Genomic DNA, 14,224 nt, shown 5'->3' on the forward strand with positions numbered 1-14,224 from the left:
AAGAACTGAGGCACAAATGTTTTTTGAAGTTCAAAATAATTTAATTAATATTGTTTGTACATTAGTTTGCATTGTCTCTGATTTTGTATGTGTGTGTTTTAGATATTTATATAATATAAACAGAGAGCTGAGCAAATGGTGGAATTTTCATTCCTCAGGAAATTCTGATACTTCAACATTTCTTTTCATCCCAAATTAGGATGAAAAGTAGAAATATCAACATATGTCATGGAACAACATTTCAGAAAATTGTGTTTCAGAAATATTCAAATAGTCTGAGCCAAAATTGCATCGGACATGTCATAGCGCCTCTTGTAGTTTCTTTGTTTCATGCCCTCCTTCTTTATTGGCAGAGCTCCTGGGCCAGACTACATCTCCCATGATGCACTGTACACATGAGATTCCCATGATGCACCATGTGACTTGGACAGAGGGGAGACCATGGTACATCATAGGAGATGTAGTTGGGCCCAAAAGTCTGGCCCATATAAGAGAATGGGAGCATAAAGAACCCAAACTATGATTCCCATGATGAACTATAGCACTTTAGGCAAGAATCAACCTGAAATGAAATATTTAATTTCAGTTTTCTGTATAAAAGATTGGAAACATTGCAGGAAATTACTTTTTGTTTTTTTGTTTTTCAGAAAATGTCAATTTTATAGAAACTGCATTTATTGTTGAAAAATAACTTCATTAATATTTATGTAATATGAGACTGTGTGTATATATCTGCCTATCTATATTAGCTGTGGAGAAGAATCTTTCAAAATATTTCTCAACGTGTTTACATTTATTCATCAAAATGTAATGGACCGTTGCAGGGATTTGTGTAATACTAAGAATTCCCCCAGAAGTCTTTGTGTCAGATACAAGGGAGTACAACACCAGTATGGACACAGCAACTTGAGTGGATTTTTTCATACTGTGGCTAATCATTCAAGCTAGGCCATCTTGAGACAAACTTCAGTGTAGATAGGTTAACTTTGCAGAGAAGACATACTCTCAGTGAGTCAGGAGTGGAAGGGAAGTTTTAACTTTTATTCTCTGAGTATGTCAGCATGTGCAGAGAGCAGCAAGCTTTGTATGTAACATTCCTATTGCTAATACATTTTCTTGTAGGGGAGGGAAAAAAACTACTCGCGAGACGACCTGGCTAAAATTCTGGACACAATCAACCTTTGAACTTTGGGTGGAGGATGTACAAAATCCAAATCTATATTTAGATTTTACCCATGGCCCATCTCTAAAATGGGCCAAACCAAAAACTCAGATCCAAATGTTGGTGGTGCTGCTTGAGTCCATCTCTGCTGTGCTTCCATAACAAAGGGCAAAACATGCACTTGCAGTTTAAAAATTTTAGATTTAGGAGATTTGAGGGGGGAAGATGCTCTCTGATTAGCTGAAGCAACACTAAACAAAATGGCTGTTGACCTCTACAGACAGGGAGAGTGCTGAAATTTTAATGTATAATACACAGAAAATAGAAGAGATCACAATTCATACATAGATCCAGAGCAATCTGAGTGTTACTCACTCTGTTACTCCAGTTTAATACTGGTGTAACGCCTCTGAAATGGTATATGTTAGTTAGGATGTAAGAAATGGAAGTCCTTATGGCTGAATGCACAAGCCTATGGCAGTTTCGATGGCATGTAGGACTGCTACCTGGAGCTTTGAATACACATTGAATACACAATTGAACTGCTCTACTTTCTTGCCTGAGCATCCAGATCTGTTGCTCACTTTGAGAGTGCAATTTTGCAAGTGCTCACTGAGATTCCCTAGCCCAGCTTCCTCCTAATGCATTTTGCACTTCAGCAAGTAGGTCACTGAAGAGCCGAACCAAGAAGAAAAAGAAAAAAGTTACTTACTGTTGTAACTGTGGTTCTTCAAGAATGTTGTGTGTGTATTCACCCTGCCTGCCCAACTTCTGTTCTTCCTCAAAATTCTACTCTTATAGGACTGGGGGTTGGTGGAAAGATCTGATACAGCTGTGGCCCCACAGCCTTTTTATAACTCTGCCCCAAGTATTCTGTGCTACTAGTGGATGACTGTGGGATTCCAATAGCTATTTTTTCCAGAAGGTTTCCTGAGCTCAGAGGCAACAAGGGTTGCCTCCCACATGCAAAAATATGTGGAGGCAACGATCTAAATATAACCAGTTACCTGTTTGTTTGTTTTTCATGAGCATCACTCATCTATCAAAGGAATATACAGTAATCTTTCTTCATTCAGTTTCTGTAGATCCAATTCTCTGGATGTCTAAATCATATTTTTAAAAAAATAGCCAGCTATGCTAGACTTCAGGGATTGTTTTCTCCTACAGCATGATTTTTTTTCAGCACAAAAAGATCCAAAGCAAGATACTGTACCTAGATGGCTTTACAACTCAATAGCTACACAAGGTAGGAATTGTAAAATGAAGTCCTTTTTGTTAATTCTTATTGCAGATGGAGTCTGCCTTAGAGACATTACTGTGCAAGGACATACAGAACAAATATGGAAAAAAGGAGACCAATTAAAACAAAGATAGAAGGAAACAATGAACCCTATATAAGAAGAGATGACACATGTATAATTTGTTTTCAAAGACAAACATTACATTTTCGTATCTGTTAGTATGTTTTGAAGAATCTGAATTAATAAACAGCACAATGCATCCCACTCCAAAATAACTAGGAGTTGAACGTTTGCAGTATGGCATCTGAAAGTTAATTGTCCATTGATTTTGTAATAAAGATCCTGTAATAAAAATGTAACGTATGACTCTGACGGCACAAGAATCTGAGCATACTTAATATCCCTATTCCTGAAACAGGTACCTCCACTACTAATTTAGGACGTAAACTTGCATCCCTAACTCATTTGAATAATCTTTATTCTCATGAGTAACTCCACTGAAATCAGTGCATAGTGAACTCCTTTCTTCCTCATCTGGCCTATTTGTTCACAGCCCAAAAGTTGTTCAAGCAACACAGTTAGTTCTTTTACCATACTTTGGAATCTGAAACTGGACAATTTTTGAATGAGTTTTCATTGTGAAGGAACTGCACTGCTCTCAAGTTAACGAGCAAATCTTTTGGAGTCCATTGTAATTATATTTTTTTTGGCAAAAGTACAGACAGTGTTATTTTTTGTCCTTTTTAATACCAGTCTTTGAAATAAGAATGAGGCAAGCTGCTCAGTGAAGAGAAAAGAAAATTAGATGTAATTTATTCTTGTGCCATAGAAATTAACAAGTTTTGGTGATCAATACAGTCTCAGTACATCAGCAGACTGAATATGTCATGGTTCTTCAAAATAACGATGATAATAAAATATTAGAGATAATGCAGCAGCACCTCATTATGAATTCACTAGAGAGGCAATAAAGTAATTGGGGAGTTCTGGCATTATTATGACAACCAGAGTGAATCTTGAATAAGAACAAAGGACTTCTCTACTAGAGCCGACCACTATGATTCCCCAGATATCCTTTTTCTCCTCTTACCCTCTGAATACATGCCGCCGAACTGGTGAACAAGGGCTGTAGGAGCGCATAGAACTCCCAGTGATTTTTATCTGGCTCAATGCAGACATTCAACTAGACAAAATTTAATATATAATGGTTGGATAAACAAGAATGGAAGGATGGTCCAGTGGTCAGAGTGCTATTATGTGATTTGGGAGATTCAGGGTCAATTCCCTGCTCTGCCACAGAATTCCTGTGTGACCTAATATGTTGAGTGGATTGTCCCAGGACCAATGATGGATAAGATGTTAGTGATATCCTAGTTTACTGTTACAACATTAAACAGTTAACTGTGATTTGGGATTTTGTGTCAAGTTATCCAGGGCTTACTCCCACGTTATCAAGCACTATTAAAAAAGCTATTTAACCTTTTATTAAAAAAATAGAAAAAGGAGGGGAAATCGTTAAAGCATTTGAAATGTCAAATATTAAGCATGACTTTCATTTTAACAGTATCCCTTATGCCTTTTCCCTTTAGCTGTTTAGAGTTTGTTTTGTTTTCTTATAGGGAGAAACCCATGTTTGACAGTCCTTTAGACGGCAGTGTTATTCTGCAAGGTGTTAATGGCTGCCATAAGCAAATCTTAATTCTATAGATCAAATGCAGATCTGGTTAAAGTCAATGGGCAAATTAAACACCCTTTGTTCAGGCTAAATGGAAGGAACAACTAAATGCCCTTTTGTGTACTGACAGCTGGAACAACAGAAGTCACCATTGCCCCACTACTGGCCAGCATGACTAGGCCTGAGCAGAACCCAAGCCATGTGGCCAGAAGGGTTTCCCTGGGGACTGATTGTAAACACAGAACCTGGGACATTTATTGAGTGAATCTGTGTGAGACAGATAAGAAAGCAACCAGAAAGCCAACAGATAAGAATAGAAGCAGTAAAGGATTTGGCTGTGACAGGGAGAAAATACAGAACTTCTTGCGGCAGGACTCACTGGAAAAGCAGGCTTGGAAACTGTGAGATGTAAATTGCCTCCAGTTTATTTCTACAATTTAAAGAATAGGCCTCTGTACAACGGATTATGGGCAAATCATTCAATGTAAAATATTAAGAAGCACTTAAGAGCCTAAATACCATTTTCAGAAGTGACTCAGATACTTAGGAGCCCCATAGTCACTCTTGAAAATAGGACTTGAGTGCTTAAGCCAGTTCAGGTACTTTTGAAATATGTAATCTTAATCTCTCTGTGCCTCAGTTCCCCATATATAAAATGGGGATAATAGTACTTCTCTTTCTCATATGTGTGTCGTAAAGATTAATATATTAAAGATCAGGAAACATTCAAATACTGTGGTAACTGGGGCCATATACATTTCTAAAATAGACAGACCCTCTATTTTTTTACCTTAACAACACTCAGTCTCATGGCCAATTTTTCCTCTTAGCTACATGAGCACAATTCTCCTTTAAGTCAATGGGAGTCACATTCAAACTTAAGCCCCTTAATACATTTAAGTTTCTCAGAAATCTGACATACAATATACCACCCTAATGACAAGGCAGCACAAGGGAGATTTAGATTGATAATTTAATAGAACAAACAACTGAAGAGCCACTAGCAAATGGCAGCATACAATGCTTCCCCGAAGGTCCCTTAACTGTACCTTTAGAAATGATTTAACATAGAATATAAAATCATTATCTTTGAAATATATATATTTACACAGGGTATAATGCTATAAAATTATCAATATTATTATTAACTACAAAATTATGTTAAATCAGCCTATTAAGGCATTCCAAGTAGTACTGTATAACAATACTAATGTACAAATCCATAGTTATCACATTATCATCTTTAGAACAGAGAAATCCTAGACTCAAAAAAACTTTATTTGGGGTACAGTTTGTCATTTCTATTTAATTTGAAACACTGATTGATGAGAATGTTGGCTACCTTTGCACGGCTAATAGAATCTATGAGAAAGGACCAATAACATTTACATCCTGTAATTTTTTAAACATATTTATTTAGATCTTTATAAATTGTATTTCAGGGTAGACATGTGCCTACCAGTTTACTAAAAGTTCCCTCATATACACAGTAATATTATTACAGAAAGTTTTTTAGAAAGTATTACCGGAGCTAGAAAATTAAACCTGCTAGCTACAATTGCAACTACTTCTACCTTTATCAAGGTCTTATTAACAATATCAATAGATTTCAAATTTACTAAACCTAAGGCATGTTTTCTGCTCTTCATTAATGTTCATACATATAAACATGATTTCACTCCTTTTACACATGCCTCAAATACACACTCATTATAGGTCAAATGCTCCTCTCCCATGCAGGCATATAAGGTCCTAAATGCAGCCGATGGGTCAGTATTGTGCTGGACAGGGAGGGGCAGGCTGAGAGAGGCCACATCTGAATTCCAGTGCACAATGGTTCGGTGATGTAGCATTTAGGAGATACTTCTCCGAATGTATTACATTTAGCTTGGAAGGAATTACATCACAGTTGACAATCAGTACTGCTCTGTGATCTGAGCATATCACCACTAAAGCCTGTTCTGCCTGAATATCTCTAAGCGTGTGCCTACACTATGGAGACTATACTAGCAAAACCCCATAGCATAGGCACATTCTACAGTGACAGAAGTTTTTCTGTCCAGGTATCACAGAATATCAGGGTTGGAAGGGACCTCAGGAGGTCATCTAGTCCAACCCCCGGCTCAAAGCAGGACCAATCCTCAGACAGATTTTTGCCCCAGATCCCTAAATGGCCCTCTTGAGGATGGAACTCACAAACCTGGGTTTAGCAGGCTAATGCTCAAACCACTGAGCTATCCCTCCCCCAATCTATCTCCCCAACCAAACTAACTAACTAAGGGTATGTCTACATTGCAATTAAACATCTGCGACTGGCGCATATCTACTCACACGGGCTTGCGGAACTGGGGCTGATGGGCTGTGAAATGGACATTCAGGCTTGGACTGCAGCCTGAGCTCTAGGACCCCACAAGCTGGAAGGGTCCCAGAGCCCAGGGTCTGGCCTGAGACCAGACATCTGCATCACAATTGTACAGCCCTGCAGCCTGAGTCCCAGAAGTCCAAGTCAGCTGACATGGGCCAGCCATGGGTGTTTAACTACAGTGTAGACATTCCCTATGTTGACTGAAGCCCTCTTCTGTTAACATACATAAAGAAAGGCCATACTGGGTCAGACCAAAGGTCCATCAAGCCCAGTATACTGTCTTCTGACAGTGGCCAATGCCAGGTGCCCCAGAGTGAATGAACAGAACAGGTAATCATCAAGTGACCCATCTCCTGTTGCACAAGCTTCTGGCAAACAGGCTAGGGACACCATTCCATAGTTCTGTCTACACTGGAAGTTTTGTCAGCATTTATATGTCAGTCAATGGTATGGTTTTTTCACACCCCTGACCAACATAGCTATGCTGATATATCTTTTCAGGATTACCGAGAATCGTTCCTTAATGTAGCTGCTGTGAATATCTTCTACCTACACCTAACCACTACATGGTTCTGAAACATTATAGATAATTAATAAATGATCAAACTACCTTACACAATGTTTATCATTTTCTATTAAACTTTAGAAAATGTCCATGTTGGCACACACTCACTATCAAATGCTTCTTACTATGCTTTATTCTTGGGTCTTTCTCATAGGTTTCTTTAGTTTTAAAGAAGATCTGAATGTAGAAATAAACTCACCACTTTGGAATGTTTGAAAGCTTTACCCAAACATTAATTAATACAGAAATATAGTACCATTCAGATGGAGCTAAGGCTGCCAGCCACATTATAAATAAGATCTGCCCATTCTGTAAACTTTAAAAGATTTTTCACTTTTCACCCTTTCACAAACCTTGGTTCAGGACCTGACTGGCAGTTTAAGCCTAGTGCATTAAAAATAATGTCACCAGTTCATCTTGATAAATGAAAAGATTTTTTCCCCTCTAAATCAAGCTGTAATGCTTCAGACCAATTTCTTTTTAAACAAACAAAACTAAAATCCAATATTCTACAAAGAGAATAATTGAATGAGCTATACAGAATTGTAGAAAAAAATTGTTACATTAAATGTAAAGGCAGAACTTTCCTTGTCATTATTTTTGCAATTTGTTAACAACAACAACAACAAAAAACACCCCTTTTCTCAGTGCAGTTTTGTGACTTTTGTCATAATTAGAAGGTATTTTCACTTCACACTGTCTTTCATTTATTGCTAATGAAAGCTGGGTGACACACATATGCTGACAGACTCATAACTAGACACTAGGGTGACAGAAACATAATGAAATGCCATTCTCAATCAGACTGCTTTCCTTTGTCTCTCAATGTGGTGGTGCTTCAGAGGGGGATGCAATGAACTCTACAGTTGGTAGTTAAAAACTGTCCAAACTAAGTTTTCCCCTAACTGCTAACAGAGGTTGGTTTATGTCCTGGAGCATGACAGTTGAAATCCTTTCCTTGAGTATTTTACTTTATAGCTAGAATTAAAGAGCTGATGATGAAAACTAAATTTCACTGGATGTGTTCTATAGATTCAGTTTTAATTGTTAATCACATAGCCTCTAATCCTGCAAATTGTTCTAGGCTCAGTTAATGAGCATAAGAGTCCACTAGCCTAGATTAATTTGCAGGACTAGGGATATCTTTTTAAAAGATATACTGTAATTCAACCAGAAGTTATGAACTTTATACTCAAATTCTTGGGCAAGGTTCTGAGGCTTGGGTTATATGAGAGATAAGACTAAATGATCACAATGACCTCATAGTCTCCAAATTCCACATTTGTCATATACGTATAATTCCCATTGAGGTCTATGGCAGCTTAGCCCAGGCGATGAGCGTGAGGTAAGACCCATAATCCAAAGTAGAAGTCAAAGTCACAATAAATAGCTAAGAAAAATGTGATTAAAAAAACCCAAAAAAACCTGTCACCAAATTTCTCCTCATAGTGCCTCTGCCTATTTATTTGGATAAGGAAAGATTTAGGGGTCAATTGGTGTAAATCAAAACAGTTCAGTTTGACTGCAGTGGGACTCTCCTGACTTACATCAGTTTAGGTTCTGACCCATGTTTCCATTGTTACTCAGCATATTTTGTTTCATGATGACTATTGTCGAGATTACAGAGATGCAGATCACTATGACTGGGGTGACTGCAAGACAGTCTTTATTTCTTGTTTACATAGACTCTCACCTCCTTCCTCTCTACTCTCTGTTGGTGATTCTAAACATTCACAATTAACACCACATCCTCCTTTCTGAAAAGGGAAGTATGATAAAATGTTTATTCAAATTTTATATTATATAACAATATATAATAGGAATAAAATATAAACACATAAGAAGAATAAACAACCTTATGAGTTACAAGGTAGATTTCCTGAACATTCAGCTTTGTTGCAGAGATTTATTCTGCCCATTTAAGATATTCGGCTACCCGTCCTCTGACTTTTTTGGATTTTCAAGATTTCCAAGGAGTGTAGGAGGCAGTCTTTCTCTTGCTGGATATCTCCTTGAAGAGACTGGTGGTTCTATATGTGCAGGAAGGGTGGTGTTCACAGATTCAGTTTTGGAGTAGTGATCAGAGTATATTGGAATTCCACCTGGTGACATGGTAAGATGACACCAATTCTGATGGATGATTCCTGTTGACCCTTGTGGTCACTCTAAACATTCACAACTAACACCACACCTTATACTCCAAAAGTGATTCCATACCCTCTAATCTAAAGAGAGATGTGTTATAGTCATACTCCTCCTCCATGCTTTGGAATTCCCCTTAGTGGGGTTCCAGAGGACAGTGTCTGGCCCCAGCTACCAGGGAAACAGGGATGAGCTTAGGTAGGGCTTGTTGACAATGTGAAGGCATACAACTTCTGCATGGATAGCATCAGTTTGCAAAATATCCTGGGCTTGATTGGATCTGTTGCCGTTTCTATGTAATTGGTTGTCTTGAGTTGTGTGGTCAGGTCTTGTATGACTGGTAGACTGCTATGGACATATCCATATGGTATAATGGCATATTTTTAATATGAAATGAATAGATACCAAAATGCACTCCAAATGGTTAAAAAAAATCAATATTGTTAGATCATGAACCAAGCAGTCAAAGGGAGAGAGAAAGGACTTTGCATCCTTTAATCCAGTTTTAAATGCATTTTCTTTAACTTTCTTCTCTGCAGCATGGGGTATGGGTCTCTTGCTGGTGTAAACTAGTGTAAATATTGGATTCTCTGTAACCTGAAGTCTTATGACCACAATTTGAGGATGTCAAGAGCTCAGCCAGAGGTTGGGGGTCTACTACAGGAGTTGGTGGGTGAGGTTCTCTGGCCTACAGTGTGCAGGTCAGACTAGATGATCATGATGATCCCTTCTGGTCTTAAAGTCTATGGGTCTATAAACACAGAATCCTGTATCCCCCTCCATACACCACAGTAAAGGGCACATTATAAATACTTAATAATGGACCAAGCCCTGAGGTTTTTACTCAGTTTTTATTCATTTCTTACTAAAGCAAAATTACCATTAAATTCAGTCGGAGTTTGACCTGAGAAAGGACTGGAGGATTTGGCCCAACATTAATAAGTTTAAATAGTATCTCATCTGTATAGCCTGTTCCTGAGAGATTCCCTTTCTTCAGTAATATATTACTCACAGATTTAGAAATAAGCACAACATTTATCTCCAGCCCTGTTGGGGAGGAGGATGAATTGTACCTGCATTACTTTTATCAGGATCTCTTAGTAAGTGTAATTTATGCTGACTATGTAAATTCCCTCAGGTGATGGACTGTGGGAGGGTGGTGCATTAAAAAATATGTAAATCAGAGGCTACAGGATGAAGTAAATAGGAAGCTGATTACCTTAGGGAGCGAGAGGAAAGTTAAAAAAGAAATTGCTTTTACCTAAAAAGCTCTCAAGTTTCAAGAGAACTCAAAACAGGGAACACAGTAAGCAGCTCATATAGAAGGAGTTCTATAAGTAAGGGTTTAGGTGCAAATAGTAATGCTTATATGAACTTGATTCCTTCTCAAATTTGAAGCAAATGATAACCATGTATTTTAAATTGTTTTGTTAAATCATGCGAAACTCCTGAAATGTCATGCTGTTCAGCTTTCTAAAATTTAATTGTGTTTTTTTTTCTTGTGAACTTTTTTGTGAAGTATAAATCTGGCAAGAATTAGTTACAAATAACTGTATCCCTCGGCAAGCTGGGGCTCCATTCCCTTTGCAGTGTCTGTATTTGTGTCCTCCTGCCATCTCTCACTTATTGGCTGTTGCTGTAGCAGGAGGGGAAGCAGTTTGCAATTTGCAGAGAATAGTTAAAGCAGATGTTAAGGCTTTTTGTGGGAAAGTGGAGGAGAAATGTGAATTTCAGGTGAAAAGTGGCAATTACACTGTGGATCACCAGAGTTCCATTTAGCAATGATCACTACATCCACTGGTGTGGACTTACAGCTTGATTTACTCATATTATTATTATTATTTTATTAATTTTATTATTGTTGTACTGGTGAGATTGCTTTAATAACTTTGTCTCAATACCTTGACAGTTTATAATAAGCAAAAAATAAGATACTAGTTTTATCCTTCAACATGGTAATTGGAGATTCAAATAGTTAGATTTAGCACTGACATTTTGGTTTTGCAGATTAAATTTGTAGTCTTATTTCTCTCAGGAGTAAAAATGCAGGCAAAAAAAATATTGTACATGCCAACTGTACCCGCAAAAATAGGCCACTTTTTAAAAAATGTTAGCCCCTCCCCAAAAGAACTGACTCACACATCTCATAAAAAACCCTTTTCTGAATCTGTAAAAAAACAAAAAACAAAAAACAAAAAAAACCACCTGTTTTGACTATATAAGGACAGAAAAAGACAGAGAAAGAGAGGTGCATTTTTCCAACAACAGCTCTTCTTCAGCAAAGAATATAGATTCAAAGAGTAAAATATTTTGCAGTTTTGTGTTGAGTTCAATGTATTGTTTTGGTAAGGGGGAAAAAACCTTACAAAAAAATCAAAATGTTTAATTTTGACATTTTCAAAATAAAATGTTTTTTTTTAATTTTTGATTTAATATTACTTTTCATTTTGAAATTTATTTTATTAAAAATAAATTCTTTAAAAAGCCAAAGCTAACTTTTTTATTTTACCTGAGTCTTTTCTCCCTCAGAATTGCAAATGGACCAAAAAATCCATTATTCACATCTCTCTCTCTCTCTCTCTCTCTCTCTCCCTTCCCTCCCCCCCGCCCAACCCCCAAGTCTTTGCACTTACTGTTTCTGACCTAACTGGTAACAGCAAGTGCCAGAAACCATTTTAAATGTCCTTTTCTTATACAAGTTCCATTTCAAGGTTTGATTCCATCAGAACTATGGGAATAATTACATGCTTAAAGTTAAGCATGTGCTAAATGCTTTGCTTAATCAGTGGCCAGTTTCATAGACTTAAAGCCTATGTCTACATTTTGAGATGTAATTCTGAGCTTGATGCTGTCTCTCCTCACACTAGCTGGCTAAAAATAGGAGTGTTGCTGCCGCAACTTGGGCTATCTTCCCCAATACAACCCCATCTGATGCTAGATACCTCTTTAGTTGGTTCGCCTGACCTACCGCCCATGCTGCCACAGCCATGTTGCTAATTTTTAGTATGCTAGGTCAAGAGGTAGCATGTGAACAGCTAATGAAGCTTGGAATTACCCCTCCCACCTGCAGAGTAGACATAGCTAAAAGAATCAGAGAGTTAATATATGGTTAAAGCATCCCCACTTTTAGATTCTTAATCCTGATCAAATTACCGAAACTTTTGAGGCCCATTCCCTTATCTCCAGTCCTGACGATTCATTTTAAAACCATGTACTACAAGTAAGCATAATTGTATTTATTTATTTATTTGTGTACTATTTATTGGATTGTATTCTTGCTAAATCCTATAGTCACTGCTCCAATAAGAATCTGAATAGCAAATTGTACCTCCTTCAAATCTTTAATAAATGGCATACTAATAATTTACTTCAGATCTACTGTGGATTTTAAAAGAAAACTGCAACTGGCTTTATCTTTTGATCTTCAATATAAGATCTATTTTAAAATGTTCACTTTTTTTACATGTACAGCATGAATGATAAGAAAGAGGTTTACTACATCAAAGCATTTTGCAAAAACTAGAAAACTATCATGTTTAAATATGATGGCAGTGTTACTGAATCCTCAAATAATTCTGCCACTGAACTATTATTCATTAAGTTTATTATTTTGCATGTTTCAGATCTGCATTATCTAAAACTTCTTGTCAATTAAACAAAGTATGTATTTTCAAAGAATGCCTTGATCCGAAGATGCAAGAAACTTTAGTTGACAATTCCCTGGAATTTTGAAAAGCAAACTTTCTCTGAAATTTTGTCAAGAAGTGAAGTGCATACAAACTTACTTCTTTAACAAATATAAAGCTACAAGAATTTGTTCTTTAAAATAACAGATTTTTTAAAAAAAATCTCCTTTGAACATCTTCAAAAAATATAGCCTATATGACACCATTTATATCAAGGCACTGATTCTGTTTAATGAAGAATGTACCCTATGTATCATTCATAAAAATACTTAATATACCTTTGTAAAAAAATTTTTGAGACAGTACATTATTCAATCAGCTGGTGCACAATGTGAGTTTATTGTCAGTTGTTGCATACTCATATAATCAAACACTGGATGACTCATCTGTTTACTACATTATGATCTTCTGAGGTCCCAGAGTCTTTGAAAATAAAAAAAAGTTTTCATGATTTTTTTAAAAATATAGATCTAGGGTCAAATTACAATACTATTTAGGGCCTGGTGGGATTTTCAGATAGGTGCCTGGTGGGATTTTCAGAAGCATGTAAGAAGGTTAGATTTAAATTTGGGTGAAATATTTGGGGGGCCAAATTTTGGAAATGAACTCTTTTGACATTTGAGATGCTTTGATTTTTTGTGTTGGATTCACAAGGTAACTTAAGAATCATTTGCAAAACAGAAAGGGTGCTGCTGTTTCTTCCATATATTTAATAGCTCATGATTAGGCAACTTAAGCAGGATGTGGGAGACCCAGGTTTGAAGCCCTGTTCTAGAGCCAGGGACTTGAACTGTGGTCTCCCACATCCCACATGAACACTCTATCCCTAAACTATTGGATATGCTGGGTTAAATGTGATAATTTAGGTAGTCTGTCTGCACAATTTAAAATTCAATGTAAGATTACAAACTCTCTCTATGCAACTGTTACCCAGGTCTGAGATGTGGCAGAAGCCTTTTCCCTTCAGGTGGTTGGGTCCTTGGTCCTAGTGCCTCATTTTTCCACCCAGGGAATCCTTCTACCCAAGGAATCACTTTGTAGTGCAGAGAACAGAGGGCTTTGGCCCTTGGGAATATATTCAAGGCCCAATCTCATACAGAAGAGTGTCAGTCACAGCACACAAAAATAAAATAGTTATCACAATTCCCAGAGTGGTAAAATAGTCACTGGGCCTTTATTAGGTATGAGGAACTCAAGATAGGGGATGTCATGGAGTTGGGGGAGACAAGTCCCTGCACCCCTGGCTTCCTGTGATTTACCATGACTCTTAGCCAGCCAGTAAAACAGAAGTTTTATTTAGATGACAGGATCACAGTCCAAAACATGTCTTGCAGGTACAGGCAACAGGACCCTCTCAGTCTGGTCCAGCTGGGGGGTGGGGGGTGGGG

Source organism: Gopherus flavomarginatus, chromosome 2, assembly GCF_025201925.1.
Source record: "Gopherus flavomarginatus isolate rGopFla2 chromosome 2, rGopFla2.mat.asm, whole genome shotgun sequence".
In the NCBI taxonomy this organism is placed as follows: Eukaryota; Metazoa; Chordata; order Testudines; family Testudinidae; genus Gopherus; species Gopherus flavomarginatus.